Here is a 19,687-nt window from a genome sequence, read left to right on the forward strand (position 1 = left end):
GAAATTTTGATTCACAAGCACTCCATAAACATCTTAAAGACAGAGAGGAAGGAGAGATTGTTGAGAAGATGAGCCAGAGGAACTCTTAAAATCTGGACCATTTTTACCACAATGTCCTGAAACTGATCTGAATGCCTGAGATTGATTTCCAGATCTTGGCCTGGAATTAGGCCTGTTGAATCAGGCTGTTGAAATAAAAACTGGGATTGATGATGGAAGCATTAAATGGAAGGATACTTTGGATTTTGAGTTGCAAAAGTTACAGACCAGAGGACGTCTCAGACATGTGCACGTGTGCATCAGTAAACCCAGGGCAACATCGAGCAAGGTCATCTTTGCAACGCACTACTTTGTTTTGAGGTCTAGGAAAAATTGCCTGGTAAGAAAGTATGGCACAGTCAGAAAACCCTTGCTTCAAGCCTCCGACATAGACTGTCTTACACAATCCACCAACACCCAAAGTTGATTTCTTTGCCACAGAATTCTGTTACAGATCAGGTTTAGAAATGAATTTGTTCGTATTTACGCTAGCAGAGTAGATACGTAAATCTCAGTGAAGAATCCTATGGTCTTTAGATTATGTTTTGGTTGTCATATGGCATAGTTTACGTCCTCTTGAAGCCCGCTATTGTCAATATTATGAGCTAAGTAAAGACCTGGACGCTGGAGAGCTCTGGGCCTTGCCAAGTGGGCTTCATAAGACTAAAAAAAAAAAAAAAAAAAAAAAACCGAACGTGAAATTGAACCAAACAAATGTCAACTGTACAAGCACTGGAATTGATTTCAGACTAAATTTGCATATTTAAATTAAAATAAAATAGGAATAATTCATTATGCAACTCTTCTGTTCAGTTTGAATACACAGGATTTTTTTTTCCTAGACTCTAATTAGAAAATTCAGATGTGGTCAAAATAACTTTGAAAGAGTTTATGTTTGTTCTGACGCCAGCTGGGGGTATTTGTTAGGGAAGATTTGCTGTGGAGAGTGTTCAAAGGACTCTTCCGGAAGTGTAACGCCATAAGCATTCACTTGTGGCGATGTCGTACGCTTGAAGTGAACTAGATTCTCTCTAGTTTAGACTTCATAGAACAAGTCTATGAATTTCTTCTTGCATTTCAAAGCAGAATATAATCCTTCTTCACAAAACAAGCAAAACACAGCAATAGCGACGTAAATTTTATCTTACACTATATTATGCCTAGGGAAGCTCATTTAAAGAGTATCATTTTTCACGCCAATTTTGGTTTTCCATAGACCACGATAAAGGGTTTAAGTCTGGGCCTAATTAGCAAAAAACATGGTGGGAATTTTTACCACCCTTAAAGAATGAATCAGTTAATTTAGGTTAAAAACAATCTATTCTGTTTTATCCTTATTTGAACACCTACACCTGATCGTGGCCAAATCTACCTTGAACTGTGTGCTACGATGCCAAAGGTCTGGTGAGCAATTTCAAAACATTTTAAACACAAGTCAGTATTTAAAATATAGCAAGACCAAAAAAATGAAAAAATAATAAAATAATAAGATAAAATATAGCAAGACCCCATTTTCCGACTGTTTTGTGTAAAATCACTTTCTCATGCTTTTATCCCTCCATGACTCAGATATCTTCATGCTTTTTATAGGAAGTGTTCTAAAATTTTAGATTTCCCTGCATCTTACTCCCCCTACTGTTCAGTAGATGTATGTACTCCTTAAAGTAAAATTAAGTGCCCTGGTCAAAGCATACGCTTTTATACATAAAATGAGTGTCCTTCGGGGCTGCCCTCACCCCTTGGTTAAAATGTGAGGTAACCCAGATAATAAATATTTCTATCATAATTATTCCATCAATAGCATAATCTCACTCTGTATTCTTTCTGAATTCTTTTATGTAGAGGGGCTCACACCCTAGAAATGTTAATAAATCCATCACCAGGCGCACAGCCAATTTTTCTTGACCAGAAGTACTATGCTGGCCGCATCTTCTACTCATGTTCCTTTTATGTGTGCATTTATTCAGCAAACATTTTTCAGAAACCTTCTAATTTTCAGATTTTATGTTTAACAGTGAAAATAGTAAAAGGATGTACTTCTTGACCTTGAAATGTCATATTCTAGTGGCGGACACTGATATGTAAAGGGACAATTATTCTGCGTGGCCAGTGGAGACGAATTATGCACATAGTTTTTGAGAACATGCATTCTCAGCTCTGAGCTAGCCCCAAACATCTTCTCACCTGCAAAATAGGAAGGCGATTGTCACCTACCTCAGAAGGTCTGTGTGAGGGATAAGTAATGTAAGGTATATAAGGCCCTGGGTCTAACACATAGTCTATGTTGGGTAAACGCATGCTATTATTATTACTGGCCAGTGATAGTGCCATAAGCATCAACAGCTATCTAGGCTTCCTGGAGAAGGCATTTCTCTCAATCATGTACTACTCGGAAATGCCTTCATCAGGTTTGGTACAGCATGTTGAACCAGTCAGAATTCAATCCAAAAGGTGGAGCATTGTGAGTCCTGGGGCAAGGGATTTAGCACAGGAATGGGACCTAGGACTTTGGAGAAGGAGGTGGGGGAAATGAAGTTCCAGAAAGGAATTCGGAGTGTCAGAGAAGGAGTCAGCAGCGTGGGAAGCCAAGCATGTCCAACCACCAGAACGGGAGACTCCCGGGATTGCTGTGGGAAGCTATGTCCCTGGGTACTACCCTCCATGGGTCCACCACCAAGCATCGGGGGTGGGACCGGAGCTGCCATTGTTCCAAATGGTCATCCATTGGGAGGAAGAGTTGGGCATGGAACAGAGGAGGGAGAAGGTAAGCCGGATCCCACTGGCCCCTCTATGTCTGCTGTAACCCCACTGCTGCTTCGCTTCCCCCTTCTGCAAATTGGTCTTTTGGCCAGCTCTAACTCAGAAGCATACAAGGCAATATATTCCGAGAAAAATAGATCCAATTTACCTGAGTTGACACAGTTAAAAAAACAAAAACAAAAAAAACCACCAGAGTCTGGGGCACCTGCGTGGCTCAGTCGGTTAAGCATCTGACTCTTGATTTTGGCTCAGGTCATGAACTCGCAGTCGTGAGTTTGAGCCCCACGTCAGCTCTGCTCTGGCAGTATGAAGTCTGCTTAGGATTCTCTTTCCCTCTCTCTCTTTTAAAAATAAATAAACATTAAACACACACACACACACACACACACACACACACACACACACACCAGAGTCCATCTGTCACTAACTTGGCATCCATACACACCCCTTTAGCCATATTTAACTTACAAATAAAGACATGAGAAAATCACCTAACGTGATACAACGATCTCTCACACAACTGAAAACACACGAAGGCTCTCTCTAAAAAAGACAATATAAATTCAGCGCGTTCTTCTTTGAGTGATGTTCATTCTTCTCATAGCCAACCCTCTGCCATCCTGTAGCTTAAATACTGAAATACGACAAAGTTAACCACTGTTACCCTATCTTAAATTAGACAAATGAAGAGCTGAAGTGGAGGAAAAAGACAAGGACAATGTTTATATTTCATATTCCTTCCCTTTCAGCAAGCAGACTGGCTGGTTGTGATTCTCTTTGGGTGATCCAAACCTTCATTCCTGAAAGTTCTGTGCCAGGAGCATTCTTGCCTACGTCAGGCTGTTGTCATTTTACATCAGAGGACATAAGAATTTGAACAGGCACCATCAGGACCTCCTGCATTCCAGATAACCTCGTTGCTAGCATTGTGTAATAGCAAATTTCCCCCTTGACAGTCAGAATCAACAGCATCAGCATCACCTAACTCTCATCATTGCCTGCAGGTTCACTGGCACAAAGATCCCAAGAACCCTCATGGCAATCTTAAATTCCAGCTGACTGGAACCAAAACTGTGTCTCTTGTTGAAAGCATTCCTTCCTTAAGAACTAAAATCTTTTTTTTTTTTTTAATTTTTTTTTTCAACATTTATTTATTTTTTGGGACAGAGAGAGACAGAGCATGAACGGGGGAGGGGCAGAGAGAGAGGGAGACACAGAATCGGAAACAGGCTCCAGGCTCTGAGCCATCAGCCCAGAGCCCGACGCGGGGCTCAAACTCCCGGACCGCGAGATCGTGACCTGGCTGAAGTCGGACGCTTAACCGACTGCGCCACCCAGGCGCCCCGAGAACTAAAATCTTTAGACCCAACAGAACCCAAACTTGCAGCCTCTCAGAAGCAACCATGTCACTAGTAAGTCATTAGGGATGATAGTGAGAGGAATCACTCCCATTTCTGTCCCTTGATTATTGGACACATGCATCATGGCTATGGGAGAAACACCAACGCATACTGGCTACTAACTCAGAGAATATGACACATTCTACAGTATATTCTCCAGGCCTATAAAGTATTGCCACATAGCTATTGCTGTGGCTTAGTCTTCAAAAGGCCATTCTACTGTTCTGTCAGGCCAGTTGTTTAATATTTTTTTAAAATGTTTATTTGTTTGGACAGAGAGAGAGAGAGAGAGAGTGTGTGTGTGTGTGTGTGTGTGTGACTAGGGGAGGGGCAGAGAGAGAGGGAGACAGAAACCCAAGCAGGGCCTCATGTTGTGAACCATGAGATCATGACCTGAGCCAAAATCAAGACTCTGACTCTTAACCGACTGAGCCACCCAGGCCTCCCAAAACTCTATAGCCATTAAACAATAACTCCCTATGCTCTCCACATAACCCTTGACAACCACCATTCTACTATATATCTGTATGATTGTGACTACTTTTCAGTACCTCATATAAGTGGAACCATACAGTATTTGTCTGGATTGTTTCATTTAACGTAACGTCCTCTAGATTCTTCCATGTTTAGCATGGGTCAGAACTTCCTTCCTCTTTAAGGCTGAACCAGAGTCCATTGTTTACATTTTCCATATTTTGCTTATCCGTTCATCAATCAATGGACGGTATGTTTCCATGTTTTAGCTATTGTGAGTAATGCTGTTATGACTATGGATGTACAAATACCTCTTTGAGACCCTGCTTTCAATCATTTGGGGTATATAGCCAGAAGTGGAATCGCTGGGTCATATGTTAATTCTATTTTTAATTTTTTTTGAGGAACCAGTTTTCCATAGCAACTGTACCATTTTACATTAGCATTAATAGTGCAGTGTAACAAGGGTTATACTTTCTTCACGTACTCACCAAAGCTTGTTGGTTTCTGGTTGTTGGTTTCTCCCTTTAGTAGCCATCCCAAAACTAAAAAATTAAAAACAAACTAACAAAGTATAGTATCCATCCCAATGGGTGTGAGGTGAGATCTCATTGTAGCTTTGATTTGCATTTCCCTACTTATTAGTGATACTGAGAACCTTTTCATGTGCTTATTAGCCATTCCTGTAACTTCCTTTGAGAAAGTCTATTCAATTTCTTTGCCCATTCTTGAACTGTTTTTTTTGTTTGTTTGTTTTGTTTTGTTTTCTTGTTTTTGTCTTCTGTTGTTGAGTTTTAGGAGTTCTCTATATATTCTGGATACTAATCCATTGTCAGATATATGATTTACAAATATTTTCTTCTATTCTGTGAGCTGCCTTCTTACTCTGCTGATAGTGTCTTTTGATGCACAAAAATTTAAAATTTGTATAAAGTCCTCCAATACATCTATGTTTTCTTCTGTTACCCATGTCTTTGGTGCCTATCCAAAAAATCACTGTTAAATCCAATGTTTTGAAGCTTTTTTTCTTATGTTTTCTTCTAAGAGTTTTATTGTTTTAGGTCTTACTTTTAGGTCCTTGATCTATTTTGAATAAATTTTTGTGTAAGGGTCCAACCTAATCCTTTTGCATGTAGATATCCAGTTTTCCCAGTACCGTTTGTTGAAAAGGTTGTCCTTTCCCCATTGAATTGTTTTGGTGCCCTTGTCAAATATTATTTGACTGTATATGTCAGGGTTTATTTCTGGTCTCTCTCTTCTATTTTATTGGTTGAGATATGCCAATATCATACTGTTTTGATTACTATAGCTTTGTACTAAGTTTTAAAATCAGGAAGCATGAATCTTTCGGTTTTGTTTTTCTTTTTCAAGATTGTTTTGACTATTTAAGGTCCCATGAGATTCCATATTAATTTAAGGGTCAGTTATTGTATTTCTGTGAAAAAATGTCATTGGGATTTTGAGAGGGATTGCATTAAATCTGTAGTATTGATATTTTAACAATATTAAATCTTCCAATCCATGAACATGGGTTGTGTTTCCATTTATTTACATCTTTAATTTATTTTGGTAATGCTTTTTAATTTTAATTGTACAAGTTTTCATCTCCTTGGTTAAGTTAATTCCTAAGTATTTTATTCTTTGCAATGATATTGTAAATGGAATTGTTTTTATAATTTCTTTCTCAAATTGTTTATTGTTTATGTACAGAAATACAACTGATATTGTATGTTGAATTTGTACCCTGCTGCTTTGCTGAATTCATTTCTTCTAATATTCTCTCATGGAATTCCTAAGGTTTTCTACAGATAAGATAAAATCATCTACAAACACATCATTTTAGTTCTTCCTTTCCAATTTGGATGACTTTTATTTATTTTTCTTGCCTAATTGCTCTGGCTAGAACTTTTGGTACTATGTTAAGTAGAGGTGAAAGCAGACACCTTTGCCTTACTCCCCGTCATAGAGGAAAAGCTTTTAGTCTTTCACCATCGAGTATGATGTTCACTGTAGGTTTTTCATATATGTCTTTTATTATGTTGAAGTGGTTTCCTTCTATTCACAGTTTCTTGAGTATTGTCATTAAAGGGTATTGAATGTTGTCAAGTTCTTTTTCTGCATCAATTGAGATGATCCATGTTTTTTCCCTGCATTCTGTTGATGTGGTTGGTGTATTACTTTGATTTTCACATGGTGAGCCACCCTTACATTCCAAAAAGAAATCCCTCTTACTTAAGCTATACAATCTTTTTAATTTGCTGCTGAATTTGGTTTGCTAGTATTTTGTTGAAATTTTTTGCATCAATATTCATAAAGGGTATGGGTTTGTACTTTTCTTGCAGCATCTTTGTCTGGTTTTGGTATCACAGTAATAAGATATAGTAATACAATAAGTTAGGCAGTGTTCTCTTCAATTCTCTTAGAAAAGTTTGAGAAGAATTGGTATTTGTTCTTTAAATGTTTGGCAGAATTCACCTGTGTAGCCATTTAGGTTCAAGGATTTTGTTGTTGTTTTCGTTGGGAGATTTTTGATTACTGATTATAGGTCTATTTAAACTTTCTATTTCTTCATGAGTTAATCTTGGTAGGTTTTATGTTTCTAGAAATTGCCCATTTCACCTAGTTTATCCAACTTCTTGGTGTACAATTGTTCATAGCACTCCTTTTTAGTATTCTTATGATCCTTTTTATTTCTGTTGAATGAGTACTAATGTCCTCACTTACATTTTTTATTTTAGTAATTTGAAACTTCGCTTTTTTTTATCTTAGTCCATGTCACTAAATATTTGTCTATTTTGTTGATCTTTTCAAGAGATAAGCTTTTAATTTCATTTTCTTTCTTTCTTTTTAAAATTTTCTGCTTTATTTATCTCTGCTCTCATCTTTATAATTTCCTTCCTTCTGTGACTTTGGATTTAGTTTGTTTTTCTTTTTCTGGTTCCTTAAGTTGTAAAGTTAGGTTATTGACTTGAGATTTTTCTTCTTTTTTAATGTTAGTGTTAAAAGCTGTATTTTTCTTTTTTAGCATCACTTTCATTACATCACATAAGTTTTGAAGTGTTGTGTGTTTGTTTTCATTTGTCTCTAAGTATTTCTAATTTCCCTTGGGATTTCTTCATTGATCCATTAGTTGTTTAAAAGTGTGTAGGGGCGCCTGGGTGGCGCAGTCGGTTAAGCGTCCGACTTCAGCCAGGTCACGATCTCGCGGTCCGGGAGTTCGAGCCCCGCGTCAGGCTCTGGGCTGATGGCTCAGAGCCTGGAGCCTGTTTCTGATTCTGTGTCTCCCTCTCTCTCTGCCCCTCCCCCGTTCATGCTCTGTCTCTCTCTGTCCCAAAAATAAATAAACGTTGAAAAAAAAAATTAAAAATGTGTTGTTTAATTTCTACAATTTTTTTTTGAATTTTCCAGTTTTGCTATTGATTTCTAACTTCATCCCATAGTAGCCAGAAAAGATTCTTTGTATGATATCTATCTTGTAAAATATATTGAGACTTAATTGGTGGCCTAACATATGGTCTGTCCTGGAAAATGTTCCACATGTACCTGAGAAGAAAATGTATTCTGCTTCTGTTGGGTGTTCTGTATGTGTCTGTCAGATCTAGTTAGTCTATTACACTGTTTAAGTCATCTGTGTCCTTACTTATCTTCTGTCTGGTTGTTCTATCCATTATTGTAAGTGGAGTAAATTCATGCTTGGCTTCTCAGATTGACTGGTTGGTGACTTCTCTGATCTGCTAACTTAGCTTGCAAGACTTTACTTGCCCCAGCTCCTCCCACAATTATGTACAACCGACTTTCTGCATAAATACCTTATTCTAGAACTCGTGGAAATTCTGCTCCTCTCGCTGAATCCTGATGGATGATTATTGGCACTGGAAGTGGTTTCAGGGGAGGAGAACCTAAATGATGAGAATCTGGAATAAGTTCTCTAACTCTATTAGATTTAAATGCATCACTGACATGTTTCCAGAAGTAGAGGGGGCATTGGTGGTCCACACACTTCCCACCCCCAAGCACCCGTGTGCATATTCCTGGAGCAACTTGCAAAGAGCTTGCGGGAGCCATGGCGAGCTCCTCTGATTATCAGAGATCTCTGTTCTGATCACTGATTGCTGCTTCTGAACACACAGGTGCAGACAAAGAGGCAGGTAGTCCTGTTGCCCCTTCCCCGATTGTCACGAGCCCCGGTCAATCCGAGAAACCAAGCATGTTCAGCTGCCAAAATGGTACTGAGGAGGGATGGCTCTTGGGACAGTCTATGGGAAGCTGTGACCTCTGTTTAGTTACTGCTTCTGTAGGTCTGCCACCGGCCACCTGGGGCCACTGTTGGGAAACAGTGTCAGGAGCTGGGAAGAAGAGCTGACCATGGAGTGGAGGAAATCACAGACAAACTGGAACCTGCTGGCACCCCTACATCTGTCTGTCATCGTAACTTTAATGACCTTCATGAGTAACTGTGGATGCTTTATTTCCACCTTCTGCACATGACTCTTTAGGCTACTCTCACCTGGAACCATACATGGGAGAGGATCCTGAAATATCATTCAGAAATGTTACTGACGTGACATAGTATTAATTTGTGACCATGATGACAGTCCTTACTAAAAACTACTAAAAACCTAATTTTAGAATTTGTACCAAGTTGATTTTTACTTCTTCTTGTCTTAGGAGACATGTAGTTTTGTTGCCTTTTCCACTAGAAGAAATAGTCCACGTTTTCAAGAGCAATTTTGAAGGCACTGGCAAGAACCATCCTTTTTTTTTTTTTTGTCATCAATCATAACACATAAAATGAGTCAATGAACAGTTTGAAAATATTCCTTGAAAAGAAAATCCCTTGTAATATTTTTTTAAATTTGCAAAGCGTTTGGTTAACATGCAGGAAAGGAGGAGGTGGATAAATAGGAATTACATAGTAAGGCAGGTGTGATGTGTTTTCAGATGGCAATTACAATTATTACATGAAATTATTACTAGGTATCTTGAGCTATTTAAACGGTCTCTCCCTTGTGCCATCATTGCGGTGATACAAAACAAACCCAACTACAGTGGACGCTGTGTTACCTAGTATTTTATCAGATGAAAAGCATGCAAACAAGTCCACGTAGAATCCCCCATCTGAAGAGATGGGATAGATATTACCGGTATTATTTGGCAGCAAGGGAACGTTTAATTCTTTCATTTCCTACCCTCCATTTGTCCTGAGATTTCATGAGTAGAGGTTATTTTCTTTAACTTCTTAACATGGCACACTTAAAAAATACATTAAACAGGGCGCCTGGGTGGCGCAGTCGGTTAAGCGTCCGACTTCAGCCAGGTCACGATCTCGCGGTCCGTGAGTTCGAGCCCCGCGTCAGGCTCTGGGCTGATGGCTCAGAGCCTGGAGCCTGTTTCCGATTCTGTGTCTCCCTCTCTCTCTGCCCCTCCCCCGTTCATGCTCTGTCTCTCTCTGTCCCAAAAATAAATAAACGTTGAAAAAAAAAAATACATTAAACGTTTACCCATGTTTGTAGGGAGCACTATTCACAACAGCCAAAAGGTGGGAGCAACCCAAATGTCCATCAACAGATTAAACAGATGAACTTTTGTGCATATACATATAATAGAATATTATTCAGCCTTAAAAAGGAAGGAAATTCTGACCCATGCTAAGTAAGCATGGATGAATGTGCGAAGTGAATGAGCCAGTCACAAAAAGGCAAATATTGTATAATTACGCTTATACAAAGTACCTGGAATAGTCAAATCCATAGATTCAGAAATCAGATTAGAGGTTGTGAGAGCAATGGGAAGTTATTGTTTCATAGGTAATAGAGTTTTAATTGAGGAAGATGAAAAATTCTGGAGATAGAAGGTGGTGATGGCTGCACAACAGTGTGGATGTATTTAATGCCACAGAACTGTATACTTAAGGTGATTAACATGGTAAATTTTGTTATGTTTTGCCACAATTGTAAAAAAATAATAAAAATTTATTGAGCAATGTTATTCACTGCTCAGTATAAGTTAACCCAGGCACATTCATATACGTACTGAGCATTAGGAATGGCGGTCATGACTGATGAGGAGAAAACAAAGGCTGTAAACTTGGAGCGTAGTACACTGACTCTGGAACAACACCTTAAGAGAGGTGATGATGTCGAAAGGAAGCGTAATTCACCAAAGACTACCTGGGAAGTCTTAGGATGCAACGTGAAAACGGTGTGCAGGGGATACAATGTGGGATAGCTGCCCCACTTATAGCAATTCCTTCCTCCATGAGGCCACCACTGACAACAGGAGTCCCCACTGTCCACACCTACATGACATGACTTTAGCTTCCTGGCCATAGCTAATTGACCCAGGGGTAGTCACCTGTCCTGAGCTTGCCAGTCAGATTTCCTCTGCCATGCACTTAAAATGTGGAATGGGGAGAATCAGAGACCAGCGGCTCTTGAGGTTGGATCACATTACGTGATCGGCAACACAACACACAGAGGGTCCCCAGGAAGGTCCAGTCGCAGAAGTTCCTGGGGTTCCCCTGGCTCCTGCAGTGGTAAGCCTGTTTGGTTTGGGTTTGGGTTAGATCCAACAGGGTCATTCCCAGTTCCCCTCGCCTTCATTTCCCATTTTTGCTCTGTTTTGTTTTCTCTTGTTGGCTAGCATCGGCTACTGCACTCACAACCCGAAGAACTTAAACTAACACGGGAAGGCACGGAGGAGTCTGATCGCGGCCGTCAGGGGGCCTTCTCTCTCTGACCTGTGCCGCCCTCACATTTCAATGTCAGGAAGGGAGGTACGTGGTGCAGTGGGTGAGTACACTCAAATCCCAACTAACAAAGAGTTTTTGACAAACTGATACCACTCATTCTTACAACATAGACTTTTACTAATATATTAAGTATTGTCACACACACACTCAAAACTTCCAAGTCACGATCAGAGGGCACTCAGCAACTGACATAATAACTCTTACAGAACACTCTTTTCCATTTTCCTGTGATAACTGCTACGAGCACTTTGTCTCTCTCAGCGGCTCCACAGAAGTTCAATGCTTCAAAGTGAAGAGTAGATACCCTACAAAAATGTAATTATCATGATTAGTTTATCAATCACCGTAGTAGGTACATAGTTTCCTTCCCTTAAGGCTTACTCTCACCCGTGGAGAAACATAAATAAATACATAAGACTTAAAGAAGGCACGTGATAGCTCACTGACCTCAAAGAAAAGCTCTTGCTAAATGGAATTTTCGAATATCTTCATCTTGGATACACCTGGCCTGTCAGCGACTTCATTTGAGGCAAATGTCATCACAGCATACACTCCTTCCTGATACCCTCTGTGACAGCATCTACCTCAACAGAAGCCTGATTTAAAACACAGGTACAAACATTAAAAAAGAAAGTCTATCCCATCTGCTGTGCTGAGCAAGGGTGGCTTGGACGGGAGCCAGAGAAGTGAGGACTAATGATCTGTTTTCCCTTTGTGCCAGCCCCCAGATATACAGGTCCCTGAGGCAGCAACGGGCAGATGATCCAGGAATTTGTTAGCGATGCAAATTCTCAGGCCCCACCCTAGAACTCCTGACTCGCCGAAAACTCAGGTCAGCCCAGCAATCTGTGTGTTAACGAGTTTACCGAGCCCCCCAGCTGATTCCGGATGCTCCGTTTGAGAACCACTGCCCCAGGCTCTATACCTACCGTCATGCCTGCTCAAGCACCTTTCAAGTAAGTTACCCTTTGGTTCTGAGGAGGCTCAGACAAGAGAATGTGGGTGGATGGAAAAACAGTCCCCTCTGAGGAGGCAGCAAGATCAAGGACAAAACTGAACCTGTATGCCTTCTCCGGGGAAAGGAGGGCAGGTTTGGGGGAGTGGGGAGGGAAAGGTTGCGGGGGGGGGGGGGGGGCGCTGTTACCAGAATCCCCTGAATTCCAAGGCCCTTATTATTCCATCACGGTGACTCAAGGGAAATTCAGACTTACTGGAATGGCTAGGATGCTAAAGGGATTTCGGGATGCTGAAGTTCATCCCTGCCTTCTTGCTTCAAGGTTAGGAACCACAGCCTCATCACAGCCCCCGCGGCGACTTTCTTCCATTGCTCTGAGTGGGAAAATATAAAGCAGACCTTTCCCACTGTATGAGTTTGCTAGAGTTGCTATCCCCAAACCCCGAAGAAAGGGGCACTTCAACAACAGAAGCTTGCTTTGTCGCGGTTGTGGAGGTTGGAAGTCCAAGGTCAAGGTATTGGCACGCTTGGTTTCTTTTGAGGCCGCTCTGGCTTTAGAGGCCGCCATCTCCCTAAGCTTCCACGTGGTCTTCCGTCTGTGTCTGTGTCCCAGGGTCCTCTTCTTCTAAGGACAGTAGTCAGATTGGATTAGGGCCCAAGCCCAATCTCCAAATACAGTCACATTCGGAGGTGTGAGGGGTTAGGGCTTCAGTTATGACTTCAGGGGAATAGCATTCAGCCCATGACACTCAGAGAATAAGCGCTGACCGGGCAGCCTTCAGTGACATCCCTTCGTACCTTTGTCACTCCAGATACTGCCTCCCTGTCCTGCCACATGCTGACAACAAAACCGGAAGGAGCTCTTTAACTCAGGGCTTTATCAAGACAATTAAAAGACTGTAAATGATTGATCTCATATAATTCAGTAAGAAATGGGCTTTTCAGTTTACGTGGTATAGTTATACTTACATATATACATTTGAAAGGGCTGTGCAGTAAAGTTCCAGTAAAAACACAACCTAATAAAAATAGGTAAATCTTTAAACTATTGTGGCTAAGTGCATTTTTTTTTCCTCTCTGGATTCTTTAGGTCATCATTCAGATAGAGCAGCCAGCTCTTGTCGTCTTTTTTCTGCGCCTTTTATTAGAGCTGCCACCACAAATTGCAAAAAAGCACCTTGCTTCAGGCCTCTCTTTGCTCTAACTACAGACTGTAAATCCTCATACCTGCTTACTGCTAGGAAGTTTTGTTTCACCAGGAAACTGCTTCCTCCAGTGGACAGAATGCAAAATGCCTGCTGTCAGTCACTTATCACCCAGGAAGCATGCCTCCCTCTGTCTGGATGTGACTTTAAATGCTTTCTCTATCTTATGCTGTTTGTGGGGGTCGGGGTGCTTTGGGTCGGCAGGGGGACTATCCTGGCGTCAGTAACCCCTTGAAAACAGAGCCTGAGACGAGGATTTGCATACAGATTCTTCATCACCTTCTGAGACCACTGCTTTCTGGTGAAATGACCTCACGTGTCCAAAGGGTAGACTCCTTCACCATTCAAAAAGCAAGGTGTTCAAAAGTGAAGCCCAGGGGCGCCTGGGTGGCTCAGTCAGTTAAGCACCCGACTTTGGTTCAGATCGTGATCTCACGGTTTGTGAGTTCAAGCCCCATGTTGGGCTCTGTGCTGACAGCTCGGAGTGGGGAACCTGCTTCGGATTCTGTGTCTCCCTCTCTCTCTGTCCCTTCCTTGCTCGCACGCTCTCTCTCTCTTTCAATAAATAAACATTAAAAAAAATTTTTAAAAAGTGAAGCCCATGTTTTGCTTAAAGATTAGGGCTCCAGGTCTCCCGGGACATCTTCAAATGTTAAATTATTTTCAATCAACATATGTTCCCTGGCACTAGGTCCTCAGATTCTCCAAGTACTATAAGAGGTATGTGGCTTTCGAAGAGCCAGTCCTCACCCCTTTACCATCACACAGGTAAATCAAAGATCTAGCGTGCCCCTGATTTCCAGACCTTACCACTGGGGTGAACCACGTTTGGGAAAGGTACACCACCCCTGAGAAGGTAAAGAAGGCCTGTTTGGTGATTTCAACAGTCGAGGATGCTCCTGCCCCATAGAGCTTAAGAAACTAAAGCAATGCATTATTGACAATGACGTTTTAAATCCTATACACCAGAACTTGTGAAAGCCAAGGCCACTACTACCCTGGCCCAGTATTGAAGAAAACCAGCAGTGACCAAATATCGCACTAACCGAATTACAAACCTAGACTAGGAGATCATTCTAGGTCTAAGGAGGCAGGGATATATGAATCAGCAGAAGGAGCTGATGAGGGGTGAAGGGAAATGAGAGAGAGAAGAGAGAAAAAGGCTTTGCAGCTTCCAAAAGGAAGCGCTTATTTGCTGTAACTATTTCTATAGCTGTTACATTTCCGCCGTGTTGTGATTATTTATAGACTGTCAAAGGAGTCTCTCTTTTTCATGTGTAGGTTCCAATTAAAATCTGTCAGCAGTTCATCAGCCCTGTGAAGGTAGCGCTAAGTCTGTGTTCGTGTCGCAGATAACTCACGCAACCTGGCTCCCGCTTCCCCAAATCAGTTTCTTTTATGATGAGAAATAAACGTTTGGAGCCCCTTATTTAAAAGATAAGCAAGGGGGGGGGGAGGGTGAGTCTGGGTGGCTCAGTCAGTTAAGCATTCGACCCCTTGATCTCAGTGCAACTCTTGACCTCAGGGTCATGAGTTTGAGTCGTGCGTTGGGCTCCACCCTGGGCACAAAGCCTACTCAAATAAAAATAAAAATAAAAGATAAGCAGGGAATGGGCTTGGCGGTGATTTTCACTACCGGCCTCTCCATGTGTTCCATTCCATAAGCAGAATGTTCTACCTCAGTGTTTTGTTCCTCCTTGATGGAGCAAACACGGTTTTGTTTTGTTTTTTTGTTTTGTTTTGTTTTGTTTCCTTTTCCTGTGGAATATGAATTTCCTCTCAGCCTCTCACAGTTCAATGATTCCTGGCAACATCAAAGAACTGAGACAACAAAATGGGATGCTTTCTGAACATAAAGATGCTGGGTCCTTCAGTCTCTCTCAAGAAATAATGGTGTCAGCAACACCTCTCAGCCAAGATCATCATCATCTCAAACAGCCTTGAGGAGCTGGAAAAAAACTAGATTGTCATAGCATGGGTATATATGCCATCTTCAAGCCAGAAATGCATCATTTTGTAATGATTACTGAATCTCAGGTATTGGGGGGTAGGGAACAATGAAGCATAAGAAAAATCTGGAAATTCATAATGGCTCGGGAAGAAACTTCTGTTTAAATAATAAAAGGCAGCCATAAGGAATGCTACTCCACAAATATTACTCCGAACCGCAGCTTAGGAACATTCGAGGTGGTAGATTTTCCTTTTATGTGAGAACAAAATAAAAGTAACTCAACTCCCAACAAACTGCAACATGCCTCCTCCGTTCACATCCGTCTGCTGAACCCCTCTCCCCTCCTCTTCGGAGGCGGCCGCCACTAGCTTGTCCTGCCTGCGTAAAGCCCACGACGGGTGAGTGACCTCACCGTGGGAAATGACAAAAAGGAAGGCTGATTGCTTCCTGATGCTTGGAGTGCCTGTATCAGATGGTGCGCCTGACACGGCCCAGGAGAGGGGTCACTGAGTCCGTCCGCAAACAGGCCTGTGAACTTGTTGTTCGGGCCAAATGAGTTAGTCCAGATGGGGATATCCATTTATATAAGCGGATTTGAGTCAGCGTTGTTCCAGAATAGTAGGTGCTGATACCAAGTCCTAAAAACCAAGACTCCGTTTTTAGTTTTTAATCGACACTTGCAGTAGGTCAGTGGTTCTCTAATAGGGGTGATCCCTCCCCACCCCCAGGGGACATTTGGCCACGCCTGGGGATGTTGGGATATTTGGGGTTGTGACAACTGGGGTGTGTGTGCGCTACTGGCCTCTAGTGGGGGGAGAGGCCCGGGATGTTGCCAAGCATCCTCTAATGCACGGGGCACCCCTCCCCAACTCTGCTCCACGAAACAAAGAGTTAATTGGTCCCAAACGCCGATCAGTGCCCACGGTAAGAAATGCTGTGATACGTTAAACGTGGCCACAGACGCCTTGCCACTTCTTCCATCAAGAAATGGAATCTCTCTCCCCACTTGGGGCCTGCCTGCACTGACTGACTGGATGGATGCAGGGGACACGATGTTCAAATTCCAGAACTAAGTGTCCAGAGGCCTTTGAGCCTGTGCTCCCCGAGACCATGAAGCCTGAAAGAAGCCCAAGAGGCAAGATCAAGGTCTGTGGCACAGGAGCAGGGCTCGTTGACTCCACCCTGCCAAGGAATCTGTAGGTAAAGCTCTCTGTCTTGAACACAGCATCTTCCAGGGCTCGGTAAGGAAGAAGGATGCCTTTGCATTGGGAAAAACTCATTGTGTGCAGCGTCTGAAGGAAGCAGGATTGACTGTGGTCTGTGGGGGAGCATCAGCCCCGTCAACTCCGTGCCTGCTCTGTGCTCCGGGGCTGGTGGAGGAGACCCAGCAGCCTAGGGGTTTCCCAGGGTGGGCGAGGCAGGGGTGGGAAAGGAGGGAAGAAGAGCCAATGATGTGGATTAGGGGGTGGATGGGGGCCCACCGCAGCAAGTGGACCACATCTTTGAGGGAGTGAGAACTACAAGCTTATCTCCTCCCAGTCCTGCGTGGCACCTGGGATCAGGTCGCTTTCGGCTTCCTTAGGGCATCAGAGATTTGCCACCCTGGCTGGGCATTAGAATCATCGGAGAGATGTATTTATTTTTTAAACCGATGTGGGCACGCACCTGCAGAGAGTCTGATAAAAATTGTCTGGGATGGGATCCTGGTATCAGTAGCTCCCAATGTGCAGGTATTTGTTTGCAGTTTGGAAGGAATCTACTATTTCATTGTCTTGTGGGGTTGAGGCTCTTGCCTTCTTCAGCCCACCTGGGTTCCAGCCTCAGCGTTGGCGCCAGAAGAATCTCACAAGCGCCAGCGCCCTCTGGTGGCAGCCAGGACCTTGTACAGTTCTAAGAAAACAGTTTATCATGCTGGTCGTTAAGGATTAAAGAAAGAAAAATGAGAAGATACAGATACACAGAAGAAAAAAATACACAAATAACCTGAACTACTCAATGTTGACTTGTGTACATATTCACAGAATTTCTTTGAAAAATTTGTTCTTTACCAAAATAGAACTAGGTTGCATATGCCGTCTTGTTAACCCTTTACTTAATATACTATGGATGGATTTAAGCAAATACATTGAATTGCTACATTGATATAAAGTGAAATTTATCTGATTATAATTTCGCACACAGTAATAGGAAAAATATTTAATGTTTATGGAGCACTTACTATATGCCAGGAACCACTCGAAATACTGGAAGTGGATAGTCTCGTTTTATATTCACGACACCCCTATGAAGTGGATATTATAATTATTCCCATTTTATAGATAAAGCTACTGATGTCACAGAGTTTTGATAATTGGAACCCAGAATCAGGCATAAATATTTTACTTTATGTTGCCAGGTATTAGGTATTAACTATGTTCCTTCCTGTGGTCATATTTGTGGTTTCCTTTTGGGGGGGGGGGTAACAAATTGTATTGTGTAACACACACACACACACACACACACACACACACACACACACACACCTGTGGTCATAGATTGTTTCCTTACCCCTTATGCTAAATTCCTGGATGAATTTATGGTAAGCATTTTAATGGTTTTACATCTATTATCAAACTTTTCTCCAAAAATGCTCTACTTAGAAGGCTAAGGGGGATGTGTGCTGGTATATTCTTGTGTTTACAAAAATTTCTCAGCCTTAATTTCTAATACAGTGCGTGCACACACACACACACACACACACACTTACACACAAGCTTTTTAGGGCCTCAGTAATTTTAAGAAAGGATTCCTGAGACCAAAAAGTTGGAGACCCTCTGGGCTAAGAAAATCAACCTAGGGAAATTTCTTTGGGGGGCACTGCCCTGCCCCCCATCTCCTCTATCCCTCTCCTCTCGGTTCCAGGCTGTCCCTTGGCTGCAGGACCCATTCTTTCCCTTTCAGTAGTTTCATTTTCGTGTTCATCCTTCACTCCTTCTATCATCAAACCCAAAGTCTCTGCCAGCAGTTGGTCTAAATACCACGTGTGCCCCATAGACACGGCAGCCATGCAGCCCAACACTTCCAGAAAACACCCTCTTCCAAACATTCGCCTCTCTTACTCCCTGTCAACGCCCACTCCCAAGAATGCTATGACGGGCCAGCCTGTGTGTTAGGAGGGGCGACACAGTCCTGTGCAAAGAGAATTGGGTTTGAATACCACCTTTGTTTGGTGTCACAGTACTTTGATAACCACGCGTAACTTCCTTAACCTCTCTGAGCCTAGCTTCCTTATCCGTAAAACATGAGAACATCACCTACATTTTTAGGGTTCTGAAATTAAATGAAATAAAGTGTCTAGAACCATGAGTGGCAGAGAATAGAAATTCAACCGTGTGAAGTAGTTCCACGATTTCTCTCCGCATCCCTTTATTTTCAAGGTTTCCTGCCTTTGTTTCATAAATAGACCTGAGAAATGGCACATATCTGGATTTTTTAAAGAATCTAACATGACAACCTCAGTCTAACTAGAGAACTGAATCCATTTAGATTTGTGATTCTAACATAGTTGGACTTGTTTCTTTCAATTTGCGACGCGAACTATGTCACACACACAAAAGTAGAAAGAACAAATGCTATGGTGTAAGGAATAACTAGAATATCCGTGTACTAACGCCTGGGGTTAAGAAATAGAATTTATCATGACTCTAGATATTTCAATCCCCAGTTACAACTGTTCTTCCCACCTCCCTGTGGTAACCAATATCCTACTTTGTGTTTTAAACATTGACTCGCTATTTTTAGTTTAATCTCCGATGCATGTGTTTCCATATATTGTGTAGTCTTATTTTTTTGAACTTACAAAACTGCGATCATATGGAATTGATTCCTCTGTAAACGGGCTTTTACCAGCACTCACCATTCTATTTTTTAAATTTTTTTTTTCAACGTTTATTTATTTTTGGGACAGAGAGAGACAGAGCATGAACAGGGGAGGGGCAGAGAGAGAGGGAGACACAGAATCGGAAACAGGCTCCAGGCTCTGAGCCATCAGCCCAGAGCCCGACGCGGGGCTCGAACTCACGGACTGCGAGATCGTGACCTGGCTGAAGTCGGACGCTTAACCGACTGCGCCACCCAGGCGCCCCTCACCATTCTATTTTTAAGACCATCCAT

This window comes from Puma concolor, chromosome D3 (assembly GCF_028749965.1).
Source record: "Puma concolor isolate L17-30 chromosome D3, mPumCon1.1.hap2, whole genome shotgun sequence".
Classification (NCBI taxonomy): Eukaryota; Metazoa; Chordata; class Mammalia; order Carnivora; family Felidae; genus Puma; species Puma concolor.